Source organism: Taudactylus pleione, unplaced genomic scaffold (genome assembly GCF_031769625.1).
Source record: "Taudactylus pleione unplaced genomic scaffold, aTauple2 ptg000155l, whole genome shotgun sequence".
In the NCBI taxonomy this organism is placed as follows: Eukaryota; Metazoa; Chordata; class Amphibia; order Anura; family Myobatrachidae; genus Taudactylus; species Taudactylus pleione.
In genome coordinates this window covers 2,018,035-2,038,285 of record NW_028284557.1, presented here as the reverse complement: position 1 = coordinate 2,038,285, position 20,251 = coordinate 2,018,035, and positions in this window count along the sequence as shown.

The window sequence follows — 20,251 nt, the reverse complement described above, 5'->3', positions numbered from 1 at the left end:
CGTGTATTATGACGCTGCGTCTGAATCATGCACGCCACTGAAACGGCATTCAGATGCACAGACACACCTGCGTTCGCACCACCACTCCCCCGTTTCCATCGACAAACCCGTTAACACCCACAAATGGCTCGTCCTGTCACTCATTCTAGCAAGGCGTCTATGTACAGGGTGCGAACACTTCCTGATCACATGGACAAGTTTGCGCATGTGCACTGCGTCTTATACGTATGCGCACATTGCAAACATCGGCAGACTACGTGCGAACGCAGCCTAGCGAGCGGGTCTGAATTGGGCCCTCAGTACGCGGAACACCCCCAAAGTGATTGTGAGGCGCCTGTGTTTTTGTCATTACTTCCCTATTACCTCAGACAAACGCTTCCTGATTGTCAATCACACTGCAGCCAAGTCCTCACTGTAACCACCGCTGGTAAAGTGCAGTATGCCTGGGACACCCTTCCCAATGAATAATAATGTATTCAGAGGTTTTTAAATAGTAAAATAAGGAGAATAAATACATGCCATTTTCATGTCATTTTTTTCTAAAAGTAGAAAAATAGGTGTAATGATGTGGGACTTGTATTTTGAGATGTTGTATTGATGGGAAATAGGTTATTAGTCTTGCAGATGTGATTTGTGATTTTATTTTTTACTCTTTACAAACTTGTATGTAAATACTTAAAAATACTATTGATACATTTTATTGTACCACAAAACTCTATAGATGCTTTTATTTGCTGAAATACACTTGCTGGCTACTTTCCCATCATTTATAAAAGTTGTGAATTATTAACCATTTGACTCCAATGTTTTGCTTATGACCAATAACAACCTTATACACAGTCCTGTTATATTTGTTTCCACTTCTTTGGGGTTCAGGATGATTTTAACAAATCTCATGCACTTCACATAAGTTGCACACTAGGGAATGTGCAAGATTGCCACTTTGACCACGATTTGCGGTTTGTAATTGAATTGCATGGGTATCAGGCGCACACATCATGAAAATATCCCGTAAAGTGTATGATAAATGTGCAGCACTATATGTACAACAAGATACATTACACAGTCAATGACCAGTGCAGCCTATATTTTAGGCCTTGTGGTCCTGTATCAATCTACAAAATCTAAACAGGAAATAATGCATGGTATAATGTAAAAAGATTCACACAAAGGCGCTTTTTACAAGTACATATGTGACAGTTTCAAGAGTCAGTCTCAAAGATATTTAACATGAAGTTCATATATACTTTATATTAACTCGTTTGGAAACTAAAATGAAACAGTGAAGTGTTATTAACATTTATTTATGTAGACCCTCTATACTCTGCAGTGCTTTACTATTGGGAACAAACAGTCATAAAACAAAACTGGATATTCTTTCTGGCTTTTTCTGGCAAATCTTTATGTAAACAAGTAGTGGTAATTACTATTTTGTTGCCCTTGCATAGGTCATATAGCTACAGTATTCTGTGGATACAATTGTATGGGAAGCAGAAAGCGAAGCAGAGCTGTGTTGCATCCCAGAGCAGCACAGAAAAAAAGCAACTCAGTCCTAGGATACAAACATATGGCTGACAAAGACAAGCCAATATCTTTCATGTGGTATAAGTTAAGGACATTTGCTAGTGTGAGAGACAGCACCCAACAACAGTCTGGAGCGATCCATACTGAATGCATCTGTCTGCTGTACTGTAAATTGCGGGAAATAGTCTAAAATGGCAACAAACATGTTTTCCAAAGGGAACTTTCTTAAATAAGCTACTATGATTCTGTTTTGGTATTCTGCTATACTTGTGTCTCCTTTTTGCGTTTGGATTTATTTTTCTGTATTGTGATATTTCAATTCTCACTGTAACTTGTTTCACTTTATTGATCCATAAAACTTGTGACTAAGGGCCTGATTCAGAGGTGGACGGCATTGCGTGAATTTAAAATGCAAAAAGGAGGTGTCACACACCTCCTTGCTGCATATGCGTGATCCCAGCGCTGCGGCCTAGGTCGCAGCCTGGGGTCACCATCGAAACAATCGCGACCATCCGTCCCGGGAACGCTACCAGGGAACGCCCCCGTTCGGCCTCCCAAATGCCGCAGCCTGTCAATTAGGCTGCGGCTGGGACACACTGCGAGCGGGCTCGCAATTGGAGGGCTGCACATGCGCAGTACACCTGCTGTGCATGCGCAGTCTTCCAAACATCTGAGATGTGCGCTAACCATCGGGTTAGCATACATCTCTGAATCAGGCCCTAAAAATATATGCCATTATGTCTCAAGCCAATATCATACTTACCAAACATTATGAATTCAGTGGGACAGTCCTGATGTGAGCGGACTCTCCCAACGTCCTGTGATCTGCACATTCATCAAGAACTGTGCGAGTGTGTAAGATATTTCCCCTGCTACATGCACTGGAGGATTTTTGCACCAATAAAATATGTTTGAGGTGAAAACACTGATACAGGAATGAGGCCGAATCCACTGGAGTATGTGGGTTGGATTGTTTGGTTATGTCCACTGTGATACAGTTGCGCCCCTACCTGACTACAAACTATAGCGATATATCTGCAGATCGAGTGATCTGCAGAAATATCTGCAGATGATGGTCATTCATACTCACTGAACGACCATCATCTGCATGCTGCAGCGGGTCAGGCCGGCCTGGGGACAGGTAGGAAGTGTGGCCTAATTGAGTAATTCCTGGCCACATCCTCTTCTATCCATATGCGGTGCTGCGCGCTGGGGAGGGGGCGCTGTGTGCCCCTCAGCCTGGTGCACAGCCAATGGGGGGCGCGATCAGCGTGATCGCTCCCCCACTTTGGCATAGGAGACTCTCTGGCTGCTGCTTTAGCAGCCTTGGACAGTCTCCCAGTGCAGCCCAGCACACAGCAGCGTGTGCTGGGCTGCCGTAACCTAAGAGGGATGGGGAGTGATGCCGGACACAGGTAATTAGTACCCACTCGCGGCTCCATCCCCCCCTCGCGGCGCCCCTGTGTACGGGCGATCGGCTGATCACCTGTACACACTTGCCGATCGACAGATATGTCTGCAGATATATCTGTTCATCGGCTGTGCAGCACAGCCAATGCGATATGCCTGTGAACGACGTCGTTCACAGGCATATCGTCTGTACACACAGGCCGATGGGGAAACTATATATTGGCCATTCAATTGATCGGCCAATATATCGGCCAGTGTGTACCCAGCATAAGCCAGGCTCCATGTCCGAATCCAAAGTCACCAGTGTTGGGTGCTATGTAATATAACACAATATACGGCTATCACAACCATTGCAGTTTGATCATTTAGGGCTGTTTGTGCTATGTTACATTATTGTGGACTTCAAAACAGTGACTAAAAAAATACATCCAGTAATTATGCGCTCCTTATTTATTTAATCAGATCTTCTGCTTTCTGATTCTTCTCACTTACTCCTAGAATAACATGTAATTTACACAGTGAGATACCACCTCTGACTAAAATACATACACCCCCGGAAGAGATTCAAGCCAGAGCTAAACACAAACTCACATTATTAAGCAGCTTTAAGAATATTGTCAGTGAGATGCACTGCAGCAGGAGATGGGTTAATTCATGCTACTACATGCTACTAACAGTATTACTTATTAATAGTCTGTTCTAATCAAAATGTTTGATAGTGTCTACAGAAGAGGAAGCAAGAATTTTGTGGCTGAATCTGTCAGATGCAAGTTCAAATGAAAACAGATCCTGCAGATATCTGCATAATCCACATGCGCAATTGAAAGTAATTGCAGACTGCGCATGGGGCAATAAAAGAGGAGACTGCTTCTGCTCAGAGGCAGCAGTCTCCTCTCTATCACTGCCAAATGTGCTGCTAAACTGCCGCGGCGGTAGTGGGCAGAGAGTAGATTTTTCCAGGTGGTAGGGATCGCTGACCCAGGCCCCCATCTGCTCTTCCAACCAACCCCCTCTCGGCACCCCTGGCAAATGCCAGCTGTGCCGACGGTCTGGCCTGGTCTTTACTGGTGAAACTACAGGGTGGGCAAGGTGTCTACTGGACCACCCATTAGAGAAGAGGAGCAAGTCACAGACATTGAGGATGTTGCTCAGCCTGTTCGCTATTTCTGAGCAGTGCAGCAGACGGTGTCACTGATATGACAGAAGTGGGAACTGCTGCGCATGCCCATCTGGCATTGCACACTCCACAGGTGTGGACTTAAAGGAGAGCATCAGTGTAAGCAGTAGAAGCAGGTTTTCCAAACTTTACCAATCCTACCGTGTCTGTAAAGCTGTGTACTCACCTATAGATATATCTATCTGGTGGGAGGGAAAATCTGGTAATGTATGGGAGCAAATAACAATAGAAATTTGCAACCAAACACTGGAAATCAGACCAGATGTTCTTTCCCACCAGATAGATTGGACATATACATAGACATATATCTATAGGTGTGTAGGCAGCCTGTGAATGAATAATAGCCTTTAATGGGTTTAATTCAACAGGTGTGCAAATAGAGAACAAACTGGGTAGTTCATTACAAAATAGGAACTTGGCATGGCATCTAGAAATAAATACTGCAATGGCATGCTTCTCCCAAATGTAGAGAAACATTAGAAAAAGAAAAAGTACTGGATCATAAAACTTAAGTTTTTTTTTTTGTTCAATTAGGAAAGTGTGACTGTTTGAAACTAATTATAGCTCTCCTTATATAGTTGTATCCATTTGTACATGAGTTTTAAATAACATTTTATGGGTTTTTTTTCCAGTTCACCTCTTGCATTGAACAAGTACATGACTGATATTTTAGGAGAGAATACAAGTTAAAGAAATAAATATACAACATGATGCTCTCAAAATGACAACAGCAATTGTGTGATCATGTTACCAAGTCATTCAGTCACTGCAGTGTGCGTGCATAAGAATGTCACAGGAGCATTAACCCTAGGAGCAGGATGCTGTTCTATAAATTGTTTTGTCCTGCGTAATGGGCATTGCAGGAGAAAGTGCCCTACACTAGCACGATTGGTCATTTCTTCTGCGGCTGTGCTCCTACTCTGACAAATGAGGATGTAGTCTACTGACAGTCTGGACCTGTAACTATCAGGATGCTCAGTCAGATGAGCAAAATTCACAGGAATACTGGTAAGCCCCACAGAAGTTTTGCTCGCTGAGAAACACAGTTTGTAAGGCTTGAAGTCCACTTACCTTGACTTGAAGCTAAGACTTCATTTTTGTTGGGCTGGTGAACCTGCTATGGTTTCACTATGTGCACAAACACAAATACTGATTCAGAACCAAATGCAAATGCATAAAAGGTTTAATATCCACAGCACATGTGATTGCATGGTTATACAAAGCCTGACTCAAAACTTCAAGACTTCAGAGATGTACTCAATGCAGATATTTACGCAGATCGAGCGATTGTTTGCCATTGTGCATGCGTGTAAGCGGCATTGCGCACACACTGTGATTGTTTTGTAACCACGCTCCCACAGAGGATTCAATTGCAAAGTGAGTAACAGGTAGTCAGCGTTTGGGGGAGGTAATGGTGGGGTGGCTAGACAAACACAGGTGAGTCGGACCGTTTAAATGTCGTTTCATGGGCGGGCATAAATTAGCCACTGCGATCACCTTCGCAGCATGAGAGCTCTCTGCGTGTTAGGAGAGATGCTGTGCATGTCAGACTTGCCACACATGCTGCATGGCTGCCTGATCTGCATTGATGTATCCGATGTTTGCGCTGGTGCGTGGCATCACATGTATATGAGAAGGCAGCAGTATGTGTCCCTCTGCTCAGGTAAGCTCTGGAAACAGAATAGTTTCGCAGCTACGTTCCTTATGAAATCGCAGCTGCAATTGCATTAGTGTACATCCCTGAATCAGGCCCAGAGTCCTAAAACCTCTGAGAAAAAAAGCAAGAGAAAGTTTAAAGATTTATGTCTTTACTGTATGGAGAAAGTCCAAAAAGTTGGGAAGCGTCATAACATGAGATATAAAGCCTGATTCAGAGATGCAAGCTATTGCAGCTAAGGTTGTGATTATTTACAAAGATGGTGCGGCAGTAATATGCAAATGCTAGTTTCAGCCCTCCCATTTGTGTACTAGCAAAACCCTGTTACACGTCAGGTAAGTTAGATTTAAAAGATGCAGAGAGGTTTAGATTTAAGAGGGATGCATCCAAACTCAAATCTAAATTGCAGTATAAAAATGAAGAGCTCCAGTATTTGTGGGCTGGGCTACATACAAAAGCAGCCAGTATTTACTCTACATGCAAATAAAAATAAATGTATTTGCTCCCCTTGCATTGCAACATGATGTGTTCCAGATACAAAGGGCCTGATTCAGATCCTGTTGCGAAAATATGCAAATGTTGCAGCCACTAGGATTTGTATTGAGACGCCCACTAGTGGCATCTCAAGTCTGCTGCTTGTGTACAAAGATAGATGGACCATTAGCTTTCTAAGAAACCCTATGGTCACTCGAAATATCCGTCACAAGACGCTGGAGCCTTAACCATTGCATATGAATTTGCAGTCGCTACTGCGACACAGCCTCAAAACAGTTGCAACACGCCTGCGTTTTAGTTGCTACTCCCTCGATGGTTACTATCAATTTTGACGTTGTTAGTTAACATTGAAGGTGTGGAACCATCATTTGGGAATCATCAATGGTTTGCACCCATTTATGGCTATCCCTGCTGTCGGGAATGTCAGGTGGTAGACCAATCAGGGAAGGAGCTTAGCGGGCCATTGGAGCATGATGCTAAACTCCTCCACCATCTGACAGTCATCAATGGCAGACCATTTAAATCAGTGATAAACCATTGATGGTTAATGCTATTGATTCACTTCCAACTAAGAATTAGTCCCACTGTCTATACCCCTTTAGATTGTTTGACATTGATTGCTTTTTTGGTTACAGAGTGAACCATTTATTATTTAAATTGTGGTGAATGACCTGGGAATCATTTATTATATATACTGCTGCTCCTGAACCTCTTGCTACAGGTTCTGGCTTGGGGTCTGATTCAGAGGCGCATGCGGTATTGATGCTGAACGCAAGCAGCCAATATTTTTAGTCTGCGCATACATCCAAGTCACACTGCATATGCATCCTGATGGTTACCTCCGAAAGTGAGTATTTGTAGGTGTTAACAGGGGGGTGGCAAGCCAGACATGCAGTGGTGTAAGTTCATCCCAGAAGCCGGAGGCAAGTTATAATTTGGTGCCCCCCCCTTGTCACAGCCGCTGATACTGTAATGTAACAATTTGCATGCAGACAGGCTATAGATAGAAGAAGGCAGCAGCTGATGGTCTGTTAGTTTATGGTGGCTTCTCAGGTGCCAGGAAGGGGTGCCATGTATTGGGCAGCCATGACGGTACACTCCAGGTACAGAGTTACAGCCCTAAGTGGGGTGAATATGTTGTGGACAATGGAGGAGGTGCCCTCTTCAGAGCTGGAGCCCGGCGGCAGGTGCCTCCATTGTGTAACATAGTTCTGCCCCTGCAGACATGGGCTTGTCGACTGCTACAGTTACATTGACATCGGCGGCCGCTGCCATGTTCAGATGGAGATTCTGCCCCTCTAAAGAGCTGATGCAATTTCCAATAGTAGAGCTGGGTACACACTAAATGCTGTGTGTACCCAGCGATGTCGCTGACGATCCTAGCGCTAACACTCACATGCATCACATAAGATCAGGCGTTGAGGCTGACGACCCCACGGGAGAGCGTACTACACAATGTAGTGAATACACAGTACACATTTTTAGCGATTTGTCGTTCCGATGTGTCGGAATCAGCAAAATCGTTAAAAATATTGGACCTCATTCAGACCCGGTCGCAAGCGCTGAGCACTCGCAACCGGGTCGATGTTTAGGCCCTGTGCACGCGCAGCAGCCACACTGCGCGTGCGCAAGCCCCAGAGCGAGAGAGAAATTCTCTCGTTCTGGAGCTCACTACAAAAGGGGCGGCTGTCGATGTTGATCGACAGCTCGACCCGTTTTGTAGGCGTGGTGGGGGGGTCCTTAAGGACCGCCTGCCATTTTTTGGGGGCGGCCGCACTGACATCAGCAGTGATGTCAGTGGGGAGCTTCCTGCTCGATCAGAGCAGGAAGCTCCCTGGGGCTTGCGGTTGCCGAAACCCAACCTTAGGGTCTCTTTGCAAGCCCCGATGGTCGCCATGGTCTTGACCATGGCGACCATCAACCTGGTCGGTCGCTAAAGCTGTGGGTGGTAACCCACAGCTTAGCTAGCGACCAGGAGGCCGCACTTGAAAAGTCAAGTGGCTGCCCTCATTTAGAACGAGCGCTCGCTTCTTGCGTCCGCCTCTGAATGAGGGCCATTGTGTAGTGTGTAGGGCCATTAGATAGATGACGTGTCTTAATACGCACAGTGGCATATTAGCAGATTCAGCCAGTGGGCGTTTCGGTACGAGCATTAGCATGAAGACACAATTGTACAAAAGCAGTCACAGCTGCAATAACGTGCACCTCTAAATCAGGCCTTTGGTGTTTTATCCTATGGTAATGTATTATGTGCATATATTCCCTGCCTTGGTTGCCTAAATAGTATATTGCTGCAGAACCTCTTGCTAGAGGTTCTTATTCTAGATTATAGGTTCTCAAACTTGGTCCTCAGGTTCCAAATTTTATGCCATTTATTATTGGATAGATTGTTATTCTATGCCTTAGGGATCTAGTAAATGGTATTCAACCTGGGGTACTAGTAACCACAGGGGTTACTAGCGCTGACGCTCACATGCTGTGAAAGGCTGGGGCAGATGAATAGACACATGCTGTAGGTAGGCTTACTATTCTGTCCCTTTACAGGAGTGGGCAATAAGCGGCCCTCCAGCTGCTGTTGAACTATACATCCCAGAATGCCCTGCAACAGTTATACCATGGTGATTTAGTAAAACTGTGGTAGGGCATGCTGGGATGTGTAATTATTCAACAGCTGGGTGGGCGCTTGTTGCCCATCCTTGCTTTAAACCAAGGACACTCATAAATTACACAAGTTCTATGGTGAAATGCAGGCTTGAAATCAGCCAGCCACAGAACCTGTGTAATTCATTAGTGTCCCCATTTAAAGGGATAGTTTGGAAAGTCTACACATAGGGATATCCCTAGTGTCCTAGGGATATCTAGCTTCATGCATCCCCACAGGGCCCTGATAACAACATTTGAAAGTCTATCCCTGTATCCCTGTTATAGAAAGCATAACATCACAGGGCCTGATTCAGCTTGGATTGCAACTGCTAATATGCACGCAATCGGCCGATTGTTGCGTACTGCGCATGCATCACAGTGCGCATGTGCGAGCCAGCCACTGCGATTGGGACTGCAGTGACTATGCAGACTCATCGTAGAGTGATTGACAGGAAGTGCTGTTTGCGGGTGGTGACGGGGGGTTCTTTGCGAAACACAAGCATGCCAGTGCGTTTGAATGCCGTTGCAGGGGCGTGCATAAATTAGCCACTGCGATGCCTTACGTAGCCAGAGGGCTCACAGCGTGCGTTGAAGATAGCAATTGCTGAGTAAGGTCTGTCCTTGTGCAAGTGTGCGTGAGGCTGCAATGGTACCCGATTGTACAGATGTTTTTGCAGACTTGCTAAACATTACGCAAATGTGTAAGGTAAAGTGGGCGTCCTTATATTGTGCTGCAGCGGCACAGCGATCGCAATGGATTAGCATACTATTGCAGTTGAATTGCGTGCGTAATCGCTTTTGCAATCGGAGTTGCGATCTGTAGTGAATCAGGCCCTTAGTTGTCACTTTTTGGGGGGTTCAGGATGGTCTCCCCACTTTTTCATGCACTTCTCCCAGGTCGTATTTTGTAGAATAGTCACGTGAGTACCGTAAATGTGCATTTTTTATTGCATATTGCATTTCTCAGGTGCGCATTCATGTGATGTATGCAAGTTTCATAAAACAACTCCTTACAGTAAAAGCAAATACAGTTTTTATCATTGCTAGCTAGAGCGGATAGAAAATGAAGATTTGTAGAGCATACAAACTTCTATAGAGGATTTATTAAAAACTTATCTAGAATTACAGCTCTGATCAGCCTTACAACTTATTGAGAGGGATAAAATGAGAATTAAAATTTACCAGTTAAGCTGCTTCACTGTTTGGTTTCACACAATGTAATATACCACAACACAGTCCTTACACATCATTTGGTGCAGAACTGTTTCTGTGAAATTACCCAGATTTTCTGGTTCACATCTGCTCGAAAATAAAAAAGAGAGTGTATAATGTTACATCCCATTTCAGCACACTCTGGGCCTGATTCAGACCTGCTCAAGAGCACATAGCGCTCGCAAGCGGGTCAATGGCAGGGCAGTGCGCAAGCGCGACCCCCGGAGCGAGTGAGAAATCACTCGCTCTGGGGCTCGCTACAAGACCGGGTGGCTATCGATGTTGCTACAAGACGGGCGGCTGTCGATGTTGGGTAAGGTTGTTTACTTAGCAAACATTGTACACATGGGTATTCTTTTTCAGCACAAGAAGATATGCAGTACTAGAGGATTAATCATGAAAAGGTAATAAATGGAGATGCATAATTATATTCACCTTGAGTAGTGTCAGTGCATTATCACAGAGGCCCTTATTCAGAGCCACTCGCTATTTGCGAGCGCTCGCTCTGAATCAGGGCGGGCCGGCTTTTTTTTAACCCCAGCCTCCAGGCCATTCATTAAGCTGTGGGTGACCACCCACAGCTTTAGCAGGCGGCCTGGCGATGGTCGCGATTATCGCAACCATCGGGCTTGCGACGAAACCCTTGTGGTAGGGTCTCATCCATCACAAGCCCCAGTGAACTTCCTGCTCTAATAGAGCAGGAAGTTCACTACTGACATCACGTGTGATGTCAGTAGGGCCGCCCACAAACGTCAGGCATTCCATCCCTACAGCACAGCGAGTAATTCAGTAAATCGGTAGCCTGTCTGGAATCTGCTAACGGATGCTGCAGACCATTATAAGAGCTGGGTTACTGAAACCTAAATCCTCAAAGAAAAATTTACATCCAGCACCCAGTCGCCAACAACCGTAGCAGAGACTCAGGCCCTGATTCAGAGTTGGAAATAGAGTAAAGCTGCATACACACACAACGGTTTTTTGTCAGATTTTTTTTAAGTGTAATGAACAATTTTTTGAACTACAAACGATTTTTGTAACTTCCCTTAATGAAAATCGTTCAGTTGGTCAGTCAGAATGAACTACAAACAGGAACGCGCATGAACGATAATCGTTCATCATAACTCAGAAACTGAACGTTTTTTTTCAACGATTGAACGATAACGACGTCGTTATAGTTAAATCGTTTAAAAAATCGTTACTTGTGTATACACCTTTAGAAATAGCAAGTAACACTGTACCTGGACAAACCATGTTGCACTGCAAAGGGTGCAAATACATAAATGTTTTTGCATGCAAGGTAAATACTGGCCGCTTTTGCATATAGGCCCTCATTCAGAGCCGTACGCTCTGAGCAGAGCGCACGCTCTGAATGAGGGCCGCCCTCCATAAAATGGAGCGTCCTCCTGGACGCTCGTATAGCTGTGGGTCACCACCCACAGCCTACACGAGCGTGCAGTTTGATGGCCGCGATGGTCGTGACCATCGCGACCATTGAAACTGCGAGCCGGAGCCTGCGGTTGAGGTTTTCAACTGCAAGCCCCGGAGTGATTTTGGCTCTATCAGAGCCAAAATCACTCCCACTGACATCACTAGTGATGTCAGTGGGCCGGCTTCTGACGGGAGGCGTTCCCGTGGGAACGCCCCCGTCAGGGAGGCACGCCCCCGGCACGCCCACCAAAGGGGGCGTGCTGTCAATCAACATCGACAGCACGCCCCCTTTGATCAGACACAACGAGCGAAGGAAAGTCCTTCGCTCGTCGCGTCTGGCGCATGCGCATGACGGAGCTCCCGCCGTCGTGCGCATGCGCAGAGCACAACATCGACCCACTTGCGAGCGGACAGCCGCTTGCGAGTGGGTCTGAATCAGGCCCATAGCCCACAAATGCTGGACAGCTTTATTTTTACACTACAATTTAGATTTCAGCTTTGGACACACCCCTCCCAAATCTAAATCTCTCTGCACATTTTAAATTTGTCCCACCTGCAGTGCAACATGGTTTTACCAAGATGTACAGTTACTTGCTATATCTTATACCCCTTTTACACCAGAGCAAAAACCTGGGTTTTACTGGTCTACCCAGGTCGCAGCTCAGTGTAAAAGGATCCCTGAAAAATAACCCGGGTCAAGTGACCTGGCAATCCAACCCAGGTAGCTACCAGGGTCGAACCTAGGATGGACCTGGTGCAATGTAAACAGTGCAACCCAGGTTATCCGACCTAGGTCATGCCCGAAATTAGCTGATTGGTGGTTGTGGAGCAGTCACCTCCCACTTTTTATGACCTCACAAGTTTAGCAGGGCAGACCCAGGTTCAGTGTGAACGGGGCTGACCTGAGAATAACCCAGATCGATTGTGTTGTGTACATGGTGTCTGACCTGGGTTGGAACCATGTCTGAAAAGCCAGGTCGGACCCGGGTTTTAGGTGGAAAACTAAGAGATATGGTAAGGCCTTACCTTTGTTATCTCTATTTCTACGAAGTCCATAGGGATCTTCAGGAGACCTTGGAGTATAGGCGATGTCAGTCTCGGGCACCTCAATAGTTAAACTTGTGCTCCCAGGATGCACCGGGCCCCTCTCCTATACCACGCCCCAAGCCAAAGCACCTCAGTTTCGTAACAAGCCAATGGCCGGAGTAGGAGAAGAGAGAAGGAAGAATTTCTGGAACACACAAGTATCACACTCTCACATACAGAAGGAGATGGAAACCGGTGACCAGAACACAGTCCAACTGCAGCACAGGTGAAACAGGGTGGGAGTCCTGTGGATCCCTATGGACGTCGTAGAAACAGAGATAACAAAGGTAAGGTCTTACCATATCTCTTATTTTCTACTGCAGGGTCCATAGGGCTCCACAGGAGACCTTGGGGATGTCCCAAAGCAGTCTCCTTAAGGGTGCGGACGCTCCTGTGCAGAGAGGAGAATCCGCTGCACGAAGGAGGCATCCTGAGAGGCAAAGGTATCGAATGCATAACACCTTAGGAATGTATGGACAGTAGACCAAGTGGCTGAGGCACCACGACGAGCTGCCCACGAGGGACCCACAGACCGAGTAGAGTGAGCTTTGACAGAGGACGGAACAGGAAGGCCCGCATGAAGGTAAGCCTCTGATATTGCTAGGCGAATCCAGCCTGCCAACATCTGCTTAGTGGCAGGCCATCCTTTCTTTCGGAAACCAAAAAGGACAAACAATGAGTCCAACTTCCAAAATGAGCTGGTACGGTCCACATAGGTCTTTAGAGCCCGTACCACATCCAAAGAGGCCTCACCAGCTGAGAGGTCTGGGGAGCTAAAGGCTGGCACTACAATTTCCTCATTAATGTGGAAGCTGGATACCACCTTAGGCAGGAAACCAGGGCGAGTACAAAGAACCGCCCTGAAAAATCAGAAAGTGGGAACGACAAGAAAGAGCCCCCAAATCTGAACCCTTCTGGCCGAAGCAATGGCCAGAAGAAATACAGTTTTAATAGTAAGCCATTTTAAATTCACTGAGCCCAGTGGCTCAAATGGCGGTCCTTGTAAAGCTCTAAGGACCACAGTCAGATCCCACGGAGCCACCGGTGGGATAAAAGGAGGTTGGATGCGAAGCACCCCTTGCATAAAGGTATGTAGATCCGGAAGGGTAGCAATCCTATGGTGAAACAGTACTGATAGGGCAGAAACCTGCACTTTCAGAGAAGCAAGGAAAAACCGTGATCGAAGCCCGTCTGTAGAAATGCTAAAATCCTGAATAATCCAAATGTCTGAGGATTATAACCTTTGGGGCGACACCATTCAAAGAAAGTGTGCCACACTCTGTCATAAATTCTCGCAGAAGCAGGCTTGCGAGCTCTGAGCATGGTGTTGACAACCGAGCTAGAGAACCCTTGGAACTCAAGAGGGCAGTCTCAAGAGCCATGCCGTCAAAGACAGACGACTCAGGTTCGGGTAGAGGAAAGGACCTTGCGATAATAGGTTCGGACGCTGTGGCAACACCATCGGAGTGTCTATTGACACACTCTGAAAATCTGTGTACCAGTGACGTCTGGGCCATGCTGGAGCTACCAGCAGCATCAGACCTCCTTTGTGTTTGAACTTTTGGATTACCCGAGGTAAAAGGGAGAATGGAAGGAACAGGTACACAAACCGGAAGGTCCATTTGACCGACAAGGCATCCACCAGCAGAGCTTCCATGTCTCTTGTCCTGGATCCGTACCTTGGCAGCTTGTGGTTGTGCCAAGATGCCATCAGATCTATTTCGGGAAGGCCCCACTTGTTTACCAGAAGTTTAAATATTTCCTGATGAAGTGACCATTCACCTGGGTGTACATCGTGACGGCTGAGGAAGTCCAGTTTAGGACTCCCAGAATAAACACCGCTGATATGGCTGGGAGATTTACCTCTGCCCAAGTCAGGATGCGGTACACTTCTAGTGCCGCCTGATTTCTAGTGCCTCCTTGGCGGTTTATGTAGGCCACTGTGGTGGCGTTGTCTGACTGGACTTGCACGGGATTCCCCTGAAGCATGAGCCGTGCTTGTTGAAGAGCCCTTAGAACCGCCCTTACTTCCAATATATTTACTGGCAGCACGGACTCCTCCATTGTCCACCTTCCTTGGAAGAGGTGTGGACCTGTCACTGCACCCCAGCCCCGGGGACAGGCGTCCATCGTCAGGAGGACCCACTCTGCAATCCAAAAGGGGCGGCCCTTGGTAAGGTGACTTGTAGGAAGCCACCAAGTCAGAAACAGACGTACCTCCGGAGACAGTACCAACATCTGCGTTCTTATCCGGCGTGGAGATCCATCCCATCTGGACAGGATCAGTGTCTGTAGAGGCCTGAAATTGGCCATACTCCACCATGTCGAAGGTCGACACCATGGGGTCCAGCAACTGTATTGGCGAGTGGATCGACACGTGGCGACTGCGCAGGCAGCTGCGAACCTGCTGCTGCAGCGTGGTTATCTTGTCCCTGGTTAAGAAAATCCTATGTTGTTGAGAATCCAACAAAGCCCCGAGATGTAGCATCCTCTGTGAGGGCGTCAGTGAGGACTTCTTCCAGTTGATCAACCAGTTGATTGGCTTTGTCAATTGCAGATGCTGAAGAAGCAATTCCGGAGACCTGGCCAGCAATAGCAAGTCGTCCAGGTAGGGTAATAGACGGATCCCCTGCAGCCGCAGTAGGGCCGCCATTACCGCCGTAAGTTTGGTAAACACCCTGGGTGCCGTGGACAGTCCAAACGGCAGGGCCTGAAACTGGAAGTGTTGATGTAACACTGCGAACCTGAGGTACTTCTGGTGAGCCGAAGCTATCGGGACATGCAGGTAGGCATCCTGTATGTCCAGAGACACCATAAAATCCCCAGGTTCCATAGCCAGTAAATTGACCGCAGGGTTTCCATCTTGAACTGGGGTGTTCAGAGGAACTTGTTTAGGGACTTGAGATTCAGGATAGGCCTGTATGTACCATTCGGTTTTGGAACCAAAAAGAGAATGTAATAATACCCCATTCCCCTCTGGGGAATAGGTACTGGAACTATAACTGTCTGTAGGAGCATAGATCGAACCACTCTCTGCAGTTCCAATGCCTTTTCCTGATCGATCTGTTGTCCCGTAAGGCACAATTGGTGTGGAGGTCTGTTTTGGAACTAAAGGGCGTACCCTTGAGAGAACACTTCCTTTACCCAAGTGTCTGTTGTGGTATGACACCAACACTGGGCGAACTGAAGAAGTCGGCCTCCCACCGTGGGGTCCCCCAAGGAGAGGCCCATCCCGTCAGGTTGAAGGTTTAGCCTCGGGCTTGGCAGCTGGACACCTAGCATTCCAGGCCTGCTTTTTGGGCTTTGTGACTTTCTTAGTTCCAGACGGTCTGGGAAAGGACTGAGCCTTGGCCTTACTCTGAGGGTGGAAGGTCCGAAATGACTGAGTTCCAGAACTCGAGGGTAATGGGGCCGAAGGTAAACAGGCAGACTTGGCAGCCGCCAAAGTGTCCACAATTTTGTCCAAATCTGGACCAAAAAGTACCTGGCCATTAAAGGGTAAACCTTCTAACCCTTTCTTGGACTCAGCATCCGCCCTCCAAGATCGCAACCAGAGAGAGCGTCTAGCCGACACTGCATCCTATGAAATGCACATATGTGGCTGAATCTCTGAGGAAACCTACTAGTTCCACTTGTTCACTGGTAGCTTCTACAGGCAAGGACGCCTCCAGGGCATTAGCCCAACGCTCCATTGCCCTGGCCACCCAGCATATAGCCATAGCTGGCCTAGCCACTCCCCCTGAAAGAGAATAAATGGATTTTAAGCATATTTCCACCTTTCTGTCCGTGACATCCTTTAATGATGACATGGATGGCATAGAGTGTCGCTCTTTTGACAAGGCGTGTAATATGAGAATATGAGGTGAAGTTTCCCATTTAGAGATATACTTCTCCTCGAACGGATAAGTGGTCTCCAATCTCTTCTGTGGCTGAAATCTCCTGCTTGGAGTTTTCCATGCTTCTTCCAAGTGTTCAACCAGCTGCTCAGCCAGCGGAAAAGCTGTCGCTGAACTTTTAACTTCTTTAAAGTAAGCATGTTTGGATTTGGCTGCTGGGGTATCCTCATCCCCAATATCCATGGCCACACGGATGAGACCGTGCACATATAGGGGGTCATTCAGACCCACTCGCGAGCGGCAGTACGCTCGCAAGAGGGTCGATGGTCCCCAATGCGCATGCGCACGACGTAGGGAGCTCCGTCGTGCGCATGCGTGAGACCCGGCGAGCGAAGGACTTTCCATCGCTCCGGGTCTTGCATCAAAGGGGGCGTGCTGTCAATGTTGATTGACAGCACGCCCCCTTTGGTGGGCGTGCCTGCCAGACGGAGGCGTTCCCATGGGAACGCCTACCGTCTGAAGCCGGCCCCACTGACATCACTAGTGATGTCAGTGGGAGTGATTTTGACTCTGATAGAGCCAAAATCACTCCTGGGCTTGTGGTTGAGAAACCTGACCACAGGGTTTCACTCGCAAGTCCGATGGTCGCGATGGTCAAGACCATCGCGACCATCTTGTTGGATGCTCGTATATGCTGTGGGTGGTCACCCACAGCTATACGAGCGTCCAGGAGGACGCTCAATATTAATGGAGGAGAGCCCTGATTCAGAGCGAGCGCTCTGGTCAGAGCGTCCGGCTCTGAATCAGGGCCATAATTTGGACTTGGCTCCGCCTCTTTTAGAGGGAGCTCAGATTCAGATAAGTCCTGAATTTCCCCATGATCAGTCGACACATCATCCTGATAGTACATAGACTGGGAGGACAGTATCGCTTTCCTAACAGAACGTTGGAAAGGCTCCCCCTGTAACACCTCCGTCAGGTTTTGCACCGTATTGGAGAGTGTATTAACCCACACAGGTTCCGACTGTGTTTGGTAGGGAGTAGGTTGTAAAGGCATACTATGAGGCACAGCCAACTTTCTGGGGGTCCCCTTTGACGCAGATGGCATAGCAAGCTGCGGAGTGTACCCCAATGGTGGGGTCACTGGTGGTGCAGCAAGCAAACCCATCAGGGTATTTAGTGCTTGTGCAAAGCAAGCCTATGGAGGCTCTTGAGAAGAGCTGGGACCAGCAGTTAATTCTGCATTCCTGGTACACAGGGCCTGATTCAGACCCGCTCGCAAGTGGGTCGATGGTGGCCCAGTGCGCATGCGCACGACGGAGCCGGCTCCGTCGTGCGTATGCGTGAGACCCGGATAGCGACGGGCAAACCGTCGCTCCGGGTCTCGTACCAAAGGGGGCATGCTGTTGATGTTGAGTGGGCGGGCCGGGGGAGTGGCTGCCCAAACGGAGGCATTCCCACTCGTGATGTCAGTGGGAGAGATTTCAGCTCTGTGAGAGCCGAAATCTCTCTGGGGCTTGCGGAAACAAGACCCTACCACAAGGGTCTCGTCGCAAGCCCTGACCATCGCGACCATCTTCCTGGCCGCTCGCTATAGCTGTGGGTGGTCACCCACAGCTATGCGAGCGGCCAGGAGGCCGCTCTAAAAAACAAGAAGGCCGGCCCTGATTCAGAGCGAGCGCTCTGTCAGAGCGTCCGGTTCTGAATCAGGCCCACAATCCTCCCACAATAATCTCTCCCTCTCTTATTCCAGCCAAACATCTGTTGCAGGACTGTGTGAGGGGTAGATCAGTCTGACCAGACTCACTGCCAGACATTAAAAATGTGTCAAACTCAGTACAATAATTGTTTGAGCTGTGAAGCAAATTAACCCCTGAGCAGCACTGTCACCGCAAAGGCTAGTGAAGTAGAAAGTACAGGGATAGATAATATGGCTGACAGAGAAATACAGGCAGACAACACTAGCACATACAAAGCCAGGAAAAACCTGCACTATATTGCACTATCATCAACTAGCTAGACCTTGTGTCTAGTAGGAATAGTGCTACACACAGTGACCTGCTTAGAGGAGAGGTTTGTATGGGGGCCCAGGCACCGTAACTCCCGGTGAGACCAGCACTTCAGCACATATAAAATGGCCGTCAGACTCATAGGGGGCGTGTCTGAGGAGGCCCGCTCCCCTGGCATGCTATTAACCCCCTGGATGCCGACAACGTCCGCACGCTGTGGCCCGCTATCCCTGATGGTATAGTGTCAGAGAAGGTGCAATGCTTGTTAACACGCGCAGCCGCTTCCACAGGACCCCCACCTGGGAAGCCTACAGGACTGTGATGTCAGCGGGGCGCCCGCTGCTTACCTTAACGTCCCCCGTGAAGTCTGGCCACAGTCCTGGGCATCTGGGGGTTTATGCTAGCCAAAACCCCCAGACACCCGCCGCGATCCCCGGCGACCATGCCAGCGTCTCAGCGCCGGCGGGGTGTCGGAATGGCAGCATGGGCGTCCGCTGTAGTTTTAAAAGTTTTCTGGGGCTGTCAATGCAGCCCCTCTTGAAGTGACCCGAATCGGTGCCGAGCACCTCCGAAACTGAGGTGCCTTGGCTTTGGGGCGGGGTATAGGAGGGGTCTGGTGCATCCTGGGAACACAAGTTTAACTATTGAGGTGCCCGAAAGTGACGTCATCGCCTATACCCCAAAGTCTCCTGTGGAGCCCTATGGACCCTGCAGTAGAAAGAGGTATTACTCTATTCCCGAAACTGAATTAGGCCCTCAGTGCGAATCCCAACACTCTAGGAGAGCACCCTCAGGGCAACAACCACCTTCGATAGAGGTACCGATGGTACTGTGGGCCTGATTCAGAGCCGCTCGTATGCGGCCGCTCGTTCGTTCCGAGCGATGTTTGCCCAACTGCGCATGCGTACGGATCGTAATACGCATGCGCGAACCAGTCAGTGCGGCCGAAAATCGTTTGTTCGCTAAATAGCGAATACCTGCTAATATGAGTGACAGGAGGAGGCGTATGTGGGTGGTAACAGGGGAAGGTGCTTGAAAACGGGGAGTGGAGATCAGAACGCAGGCGTGCTAAAAGGTCAAAACGGGCGTTTTATGGGCGTGCATAATTAATACAGCAGCGTCACTGACCACGTCACTGGGTTATTTTATAGTCAGAACTGCTCGCAAATTTGTGGTAGGAAAAACCAACAACAAGAATAGCGAACAGTTCATACGCTGGTCGATGTACTCGATTAATCTAAAAAATAGCGGACATGACGTATGATGCGAGCGGACCGCATGTTTTGTTCGCTCGTTCAGACATAGAGGCGGCAACAGACCGCAAAGAGCGAACGGTTCATTTGAATAGCCACCCCCTTTTTCTGAACGAGCGAGCGCTAATAGCGACCGGCTCTGAATCAGGCCCTGTGTGTAGTGAGTCCCAGAGTAGGTCAGGAGCTGCAATGCTGAGTAAAAGCAATTTGATGCAGGACAGAAGTAAACTGAAGTACAGTGAGGTTAAAGTCCAATTGAACTTGCAATGAGCAGAAGAGATATACTCTAGGGACTTGCTAGTAGATGAGGTAACTGTACCAAAATACTTGGCACTGGAAGCACTGTGAGATGCCCAGGAGACTTCAGAATACAAGCAGACTGGAATTGCAGAAAAACTCACAGATTCGGACAAGATATAAACTGGATAATAACCAGAGGTTGCAGACATGGAGCCGTGATGGAACCAGAGGTTTGAATCGGACTGGGACCGGAGGTAACTGCAGAGTAGCCAGAGTGGAAC